The 8,077-nt window shown below is 38.5% G+C and overlaps 1 pseudogene; it reads right to left on the bottom strand.

Annotated features, from left to right (window-relative positions):
- Window positions 1-1,239: 1,239 nt before the first annotated feature.
- LOC127926467 (retinoschisin-like) overlaps window positions 1,240-8,077 on the bottom strand; it is a 9,291-nt pseudogene continuing 2,453 nt past the window's right edge.

The raw sequence follows: 8,077 nt of genomic DNA, 5'->3' as shown, positions 1-8,077 counted from the left end.
GTGGTTGTTTGAAGTGAACAATCCTTCACGCCGTCACAGGATTAAAATGGCAGAAAAACACATCAGTTTGAGATGATCCTAAATTCCAGATGATCCAGATCCTGAATTATAAATCACTTCCGGTTGTTTGTTTGTTTAAAATTGACCCACAGGATTTTAATTTGCATGACATCACACATAAACAACATTATTTATATATGTGTATATTTGGTCTCTGACTGTAAATAATAATTAAAACCACATGGATCTACCCTGTTAACTGGCATGAATTGTTTTTTTGGGGATCAGGAAAATGTTTTCACACATCACAAGTGGAGATTCCTCCAGGTGTATTGTAAACTGGACATCAGAGGAATATTACACAGGAATATTGTTCAATGATACTCAAACAAAAGAGTACAAGAGTTTGTCTTTATTTCAGGAACTGGTTTTGGTCAACTTTAAATGAATACAATAAAACAAGCAACGAACGATACCTCTACATCACTGATGTCACAAACTACATACACAACACAACACAGCACAGTACAGTACAGCACAGTACACAACACAGTACAGTACAGCACAGTACAGTACACAACACAGTACAGTACAGCACAGTACAGTACAGTACACAACACAGTACAGTACAGCACAGTACAGTACAACACAGTACAGTACAGCACAGTACAGTACACAACATCCAGTTAACCACAGGACTGGTCTTCTCTTTCTCTGAGCTTTCCTCATCACATAATCATCCCCAATTTCTGTGTGTTTGTCGGTTCACAGGCGTGTATTTATCCACTCTTCCTCACCCAAGTGGAAACACCTGACCATCCACCCCTTTATGTTCAGTGTAAAAAAATAATCATAAATAAAACTGTTGTTGTAACACATCTAATCTGAAAACAGAATGGACCTTTTCAAACATAAACCCCATCCCTGGGAGAGAGATATTACTTAACCATTTGGGGAAGGAAAGGAAACTAGGGTTTCCAGAGCAGTAGATTCCACCTTGGCATAGGGAACGACCGGGGAACGACCAGGGAATGACCAGGGGAACGACCAGGGCTCTCCTTGGGCCTGTTCAGGATGGTGTATCATTACAGGACCGTCACATAGAAATATATTGTGTAGAACCAATATGACTTCTAGTCATGTAGAATCATGTCAGTTCTATTCATTACATTTTCTGTCTGAACGTTCCACGGTGTTGTACCCTGCTGAGTGTGACCCTGGTCGTCAGGACAGACAGAATCAGGTACACTTGCTCATGCAGAGCAGCAGCTCCATGCGGATGGCGATACGTGTGTGCCAGCCCAGAGGGAGCAAACGGATGTAGCGAGTTACCATGGGAGGACGCAGGAGGTTCTGAACCGAGGAGGAGCGGTCCGAGTTCCCGTAGAACACCTGAGGAGAGAAACGGAGCAGTGTGAGGAGGAGAGACGACACAGACCACCATGTAGTAAACACAGATGGAGAATCCTCCTGCCAGATGACCTGCCTCACCGAGCAGGACTAGACTTTACAACCCCTAGTACTGAACTGCTACAGAACCAAACAAATATGGGATCTGATGAGAAGGATTGATTTTGATATACTGTATGTATAAATCCCAAGACTGTCTTCCACATTAACCCTTGTGATGTCATAATGAACCATGTAACCCTTGTGATCCATGGACATCATGTGTAACCCTTGATGTCATAATGAACCATGTATTGATGTATGTATATGAACTAAGTTCTGATTGTAAAACAGTTTTGTTCCAGTATCTATTGACTGTGAGTGTCTCTGAATAAGAGCATCTTCTCGCTGACTAAATGTAAAAGGTCTTTATGATGGGCCCACCCTGTTGTTCCCGTCTGGTCCTTGTAGTAGATCCAGTTGAGATTCTGGTCGGTGCGGTACTGGACACTGTACTTGGTGATCCATTCGTCAGCGTCACAGCGCCCTGGGTCAGGATACCAGACACCACCATCACCTCCTTCAGGTCAATCTGCAACCACTGGCTGTTGTCCTGGAACTTAGACAGCCAAGCACACCTGGAGGGGAACCGCCAGGGAAACTATGTTAGCCCGCTGAGCTAAAGACTAGGCAAAAACAATGACCTGGAGGGAACCGCCAGGAAACTATGTTAGCCCGCTGAGCTAAAGCCTAGGCAAAAACAATGACCTGGAGGGAACCGCCAGGGAAACTATGTTAGCCCGCTGAGCTAAAGCCTAGGCAAAAACAATGACCTGGAGGGGAACCGCCAGGGAAACTATGTTAGCCCGCTGAGCCAAAGCCTCGGCAAAAACAATGACCTGGAGGGGAACCGCCAGGGAAACTATGTTAGCCCGCTGAGCTAAAGCCTCGGCAAAACAATGACCTGGAGGGGAACCGCCAGGGAAACTATGTTAGCCCGCTGAGCTAAAGCCTCGGCAAAAACAATGACCTGGAGGGGAACCGCCAGGGAAACTATGTTAGCCCGCTGAGCTAAAGCCTCGGCAAAAACAATGACCTGGAGGGGAACCGCCAGGGAAACTATGTTAGCCCGCTGAGCTAAAGCCTCGGCAAAAACAATGACCTGGAGGGGAACCGCCAGGGAAACTATGTTAGCCCGCTGAGCTAAAGCCTAGGCAAAAACAATGACCTGGAGGGGAACCGCCAGGGAAACTATGTTAGCCCGCTGAGCTAAAGCCTAGGCAAAAACAATGACCTGGAGGGGAACCGCCAGGGAAACTATGTTAGCCCGCTGAGCTAAAGCCTAGGCAAAAACAATGACCTGGAGGGGAACCGCCAGGGAAACTATGTTAGCCCGCTGAGCTAAAGCCTAGGCAAAAACAATGACCTGGGGGACCATTATTTTACCAATGAGGTCAGAAGAGCCATTTCCCAAATGAACACTGAGGTTACTGATTGAGCCAATGTCCTCCTTTACAGGGAGGGAGATAGAGGCCCTACCAGGGGTTGGTCCTGAGGAGAGGTTGGGGCAGGGGACTCACCCAAAGCCCTGGTTGTTGAGTCTGGCATTGCTGGGGAGCCAGGAGGAGAACCAGCCAGTGTACTGATCCTCGTTGGAGCAGCTGATCTGGTCTGGTCTGACTGATCCAGCCTCCAAACCCAGGGGCTTGTGGTACGGACACTCTGGAGAGGAGGAACGCCAAGGTGAGAGACGGAAATCATGGTCGACAACAAGGAAGTAGTTCAAATGTTAACATTGGATGCCAAACAATGGACGTCACACTGATGCTAATTATTTTGTATTTATCGTCACAGGTCCTCCTATCCTAGCACACGTATCATCTGCATGTACTGTATGTTGTTAGAGACCACATAGTCACTATAGGCTAGCCCAATGGAAGACACTTCTCTACACAGGAAACACTGTATTCTGAACTGAATTTGAAGGGCTTTGCTGCCTTCAACAAAGGGCAAAAACACTTCCTGGTTGCAGAAACTAACTGGAACATCCACCCGCTTGTTGTTATGAAAGACAACACCAGCATGCAAGGTCACGTCTGGTCACTGAGGTAGCCTGTGCCTAACGAACCACCACCACATTAATCCTCTCCCTACAACCCACCCAGCCCCTCTGAGTCCCTGATTTCCTGCTCCATCCAAAAGCAGTACACTATGTAGGGAATAGGGTGCCATTTTGGACTCATATATCTCCAATACTAAATCCTTCTGTTTTAATTCTCCACATTGAAGATAAACATCCATTAGATAAACATCCATTAGATAAACATCCATTAGATAAACATCCATTAGATCCAAACATCCATTAGATAAACATCCATTAGATAAACAACATCCATTAGATAAACATCCATTAGATAAACATCCATTAGATCCATTAACATCCATTAGATAAACATTAGATAAACATCTATTAGATAAACATCTATTAGATAAACATCCATTAGATAAACATCCATTAGATAAACATCCATTAGATAAACATCCATTAGACAAACATCCATTAGATAAACATCCATTAGTAGAAGAGCACAGCAGATGGTTGGCTGGTTGGTTGTTTCCTTCCTGGATAACCAACACAATGAGTGGGACATGGATCACACAGCTAAATTGAGCCGTGGGGCGATTTACTATTGAGCGGATGGACTGCTGCTGTTACAGTCTTTTATGTCCAACAATGAGGGGCCAAATAGAACCACCTGTTAGTAGTAGTAATAGTATGAATAGTAGTAGTAGTAGTAGTAGTAGTATAATAGTAGTACTAGTAATAGTATGAATAGTAGTAGTAGTAGTAGTAGTAGTATAATAGTATACTAGTAGTAGTATGAATTGTAGTAGTAGTAGTAGTAGTAGTATAATAGTAGTACTAGTAATAGTAGTAGTAGTAGTAGTATATAATAGTAGTACTAGTAATAGTATGAATTGTAGTAGTAGTAGTAGTAGTATAATAGTAGTACTAGTAGTAGTATGAATTGTAGTAGTAGTAGTAGTAGTAGTAGTACTAAATAGTAGTACTAGTAGTAGTATAATAGTAGTGAAGTAGTATAGTAGTATAATAGTAGTAGTAGTAGTAGTATAATAGTAGTACTAGTAATAGTATGAATTGTAGTAGTAGCAGTAGTAGTATAATAGTAGTAGAAGTAGTATAGTAGTATAATAGTAGTACTACTAGTAGTATGAATTGTAGTAGTAGTAGTAGTAGTAGTATAATAGTAGTACTAGTAATAGTATGAATTGTAGTAGTAGCAGTAGTAGTATAATAGTAGTAGAAGTAGTATAGTAGTATAATAGTAGTAGTAGTAGTAGTAGTAGTATATAATAGTAGTAGTAATATTATGAATTGTAGTAGTAGTAGTAGTAGTAGTATAATAGTAGTAGTAGTAATAGTATGAATAGTAGTAGTAGTAGTAGTAGTAGTATAATAGTAGTACTAGTAATAGTATGAATTGTAGTAGTAGCAGTAGTAGTATAATAGTAGTAGAAGTAGTATAGTAGTATAATAGTAGTAGTAGTAGTAGTAGTAGTATAATAGTAATAGTAATATTATGAATTGTAGTAGTAGTAGTAGTAGTAGTATAATAGTAGTAGTAGTAATAGTATGAATTGTAGTAGTAGTAGTAGTAGTAGTATAATAGTAGTACTAGTAATAGTATGAATTGTAGTAGTAGTAGTAGTATAATAGTAGTACTAGTAATAGTATGAATTGTAGTAGTAGTAGTAGTAGTAGTAGTAGTATAATAGTAGTACTAGTAGTAGTATGAATTGTAGTAGTAGTAGTAGTAGTAGTAGTAGTATAATAGTAGTAGTAGTAATAGTATGAATTGTAGTAGTAGTAGTAGTATAATAGTAGTAGAAGTAGTATAGTAGTATAATAGTAGTAGAAGTAGTTTAGTAGTGGTAGTAATACTAATAATAGTAATAATACTAATAGTAGTAGTAGTAATAGTAGTAGAAGTAGTTTAGTAGTAATAGTAATAATAGTAGTAGTAGTATAATAGTAGTAGAGTTTAGTAGTAGTTTAGTAGTAGTAGTAATATAATAGTAGTACAAGTAGTAGTAGTACAATAGTAGTAGTAGTATAATAGTAGTAGAAGTAGTATAGTAGTAGTAGCAGTAGTATAGTAGCAGTAGCAGTAGTAGTAGTAGTATAATAGTAGTAGTAGTAATAGTATAGTAGTAGGAATACTAATAGTAGTAGTAGTAGTAGTATAGTAGCAATAGTAATAGTATAGTAGTAGTAGTAGTATAGTGGTAGTAGTAATAATACTAATAGTAGTAGTAGTAATAATACTAATAGTAGTAGTAGTGGTCGTAGTAATAATACTAATAGTAGTAGTAGTAGTAATAATACTAATAGTAGTAGTAGTAGTATAGTAGTAATAATATTAATAGTAGTAGTAGTAGTATAGTAGTAATAGTATAGTAGTAGTAGTAATAATACTAATAGTAGTAGTATAGTGGTAATAGTATAGTAGTAGTAGTATAGTGGTAGTATAATACTAATAGTGGTAGTAGTAATAATACTAATAGTAGTAGTAGTAGTGTAGTAGTAGTAGTAGTAGTAATAATACTAATAGTAGTAGTAGTAGTTGAACCAGTAGTAATAGTATAGTAGTAGTAGTAGTAGTAGTATAGTAGCAATAGTATAGTGGTAGTAGTAATAATACTAATAGTAGTAGTAGTAGTAGTAATACTAATAGTAGTAGTAGTAGTATAGTAGTAGTAGTATAGTAGTAGTAGTAATAATACTAATCGTAGTAGCAGTAGTAGTAGTAATACTACTAATAGCAGTAGTATAGTAGTAATAGTATAGTAGGAGTAGTAATAATACTAATAGTAGTAGTAGTAGTAATAGTGTAGTAGTAGTAATAATACTAATAGTAGTAGTAGTAATAATACTAATAGTAGTAGTAGTAGTAGTATAGTAGTAGTAGTATATTAGTAGTAGTAATAATACTAATCGTAGTAGTAGTAGTAATAATACTAATAGTAGTAGTAGTAGTATAGTAGTAATAGTGTAGTAGTAGTAGTAGTAGTAATACTAATAGTAGTAGTAGTAGTAATAATACTAATAGTAGTAGTAGTAGTATAGTAGTAATAGTATAGTAGTAGTAGTAGTAGTAGTAAATACTAGTAGTAGTAGTAATAATACTAATAGTAGTAGTATAGTAGTAATAGTATAGTAGTAGTAGTAGTAATAATACTAATAGTAGTAGTAGTAATAATACTAATAGTAGTAGTAGTAGTAGTAGTAGTAATACTAATAGTAGTAGTAGTAATAATACAAATAGTAGTAGTAATAGTAGTAGTAATAATACTAATAGTAGTAGTAGTAGTAATAATACTAATAGTAGTAGTAGTAGTAATAATACTAATAGTAGTAGTAGTAGTAATAATACTAATAGTAGTAGTAGTAGTATAGTAAATAGTAGTAGTAGTAGTAATACTAATAGTAGTAGTAGTAGTACTAATACTAATAGTAGTAGTAGTAGTAATAATACTAATAGTAGTAGTAGTAGTATAGTAGTAATAGTATAGTAGTAGCCTGCTGTTTGACTCTTTTGAACCAGTATCAGGCTGCGTCCCTATGGCCCATAATAATCTGCTCCAAAGAAGTGCATTGGAGGGAATAGGGATTCATTTGGGATGCAGCCCAGCCTCTCCTATCCACTCTGCTGTTTGAACAGGAAGATAGAGGAGGATCTGATCACCCAATCAACACCTTTCCTTTTTATAAGTGTGAGAAGGACAGACGTCCTATTTTGGTCCTAGTAATCTGTGCATCACAACCCTGTTCTAGTAAAGGGATAATCCTGCTAGCATACTGCACAGTACTCTCTGTCTGTCTGTCTGTCTGTCTGTCTGTCTGTCTGTCTGTCTGTCTGTCTGTCTGTCTGTCTGTCTGTCTGTCTGTCTGTCTGTCTGTCTGTCTGTCTGTCTGTCTGTCTTTATGTCATGTGATTACACACACAGCCTGTGTGAAGTGGAGCAAGGAGGCTCTCCATGTGCTGATTAATGACATTCCACCTGACTGCAGGCACAGACTTGTTCCAGTTCCAGCTCATAGTCTCACACACACACACACACACACACACACACACACACACACACACACACACACACACACACACACACACGCACACACACACACACACACACACACACACACACACACACACACACACACACACACACACACACACACACACACACGCACGCCTCTCAGCCCCTACAAAGATCTCAGCTTCCAATCAAATTAAATTAAAAACAATATTGATCCATTCCAATTGAATACATACAGTAGACCTATGGTAACTACGGTAACTCAACATACTGATATGATGTTCATTTAGTTGATACTTCTACATCTAACTGTGATTGGATGTCTGCAAGTCTGCAAGTCTTCTGTAGAATGGTTCCAGTCTATAATCATTGATGTATGATGCACACCCAGCTTACCGTGCCTAAAGTACTGACGACTACATACAGATCATGAGATCATAGACCAGAGACAAAGCTACATGTAGCACCTAGCTACTAAACAATCAGATAGACTGAGACAGAGACAGAGCGAGACAGAGAGGCAGAGACAGAGAGACAGGAGAGAGAGAGAGACAGAGAGAGACAGAGG

Source organism: Oncorhynchus keta, unplaced genomic scaffold (genome assembly GCF_023373465.1).
Source record: "Oncorhynchus keta strain PuntledgeMale-10-30-2019 unplaced genomic scaffold, Oket_V2 Un_contig_7627_pilon_pilon, whole genome shotgun sequence".
Taxonomy (NCBI): Eukaryota; Metazoa; Chordata; class Actinopteri; order Salmoniformes; family Salmonidae; genus Oncorhynchus; species Oncorhynchus keta.
The sequence above is the reverse complement of the archived record's forward strand: the minus strand, read 5'-3'. Positions and strand labels throughout refer to the sequence as shown.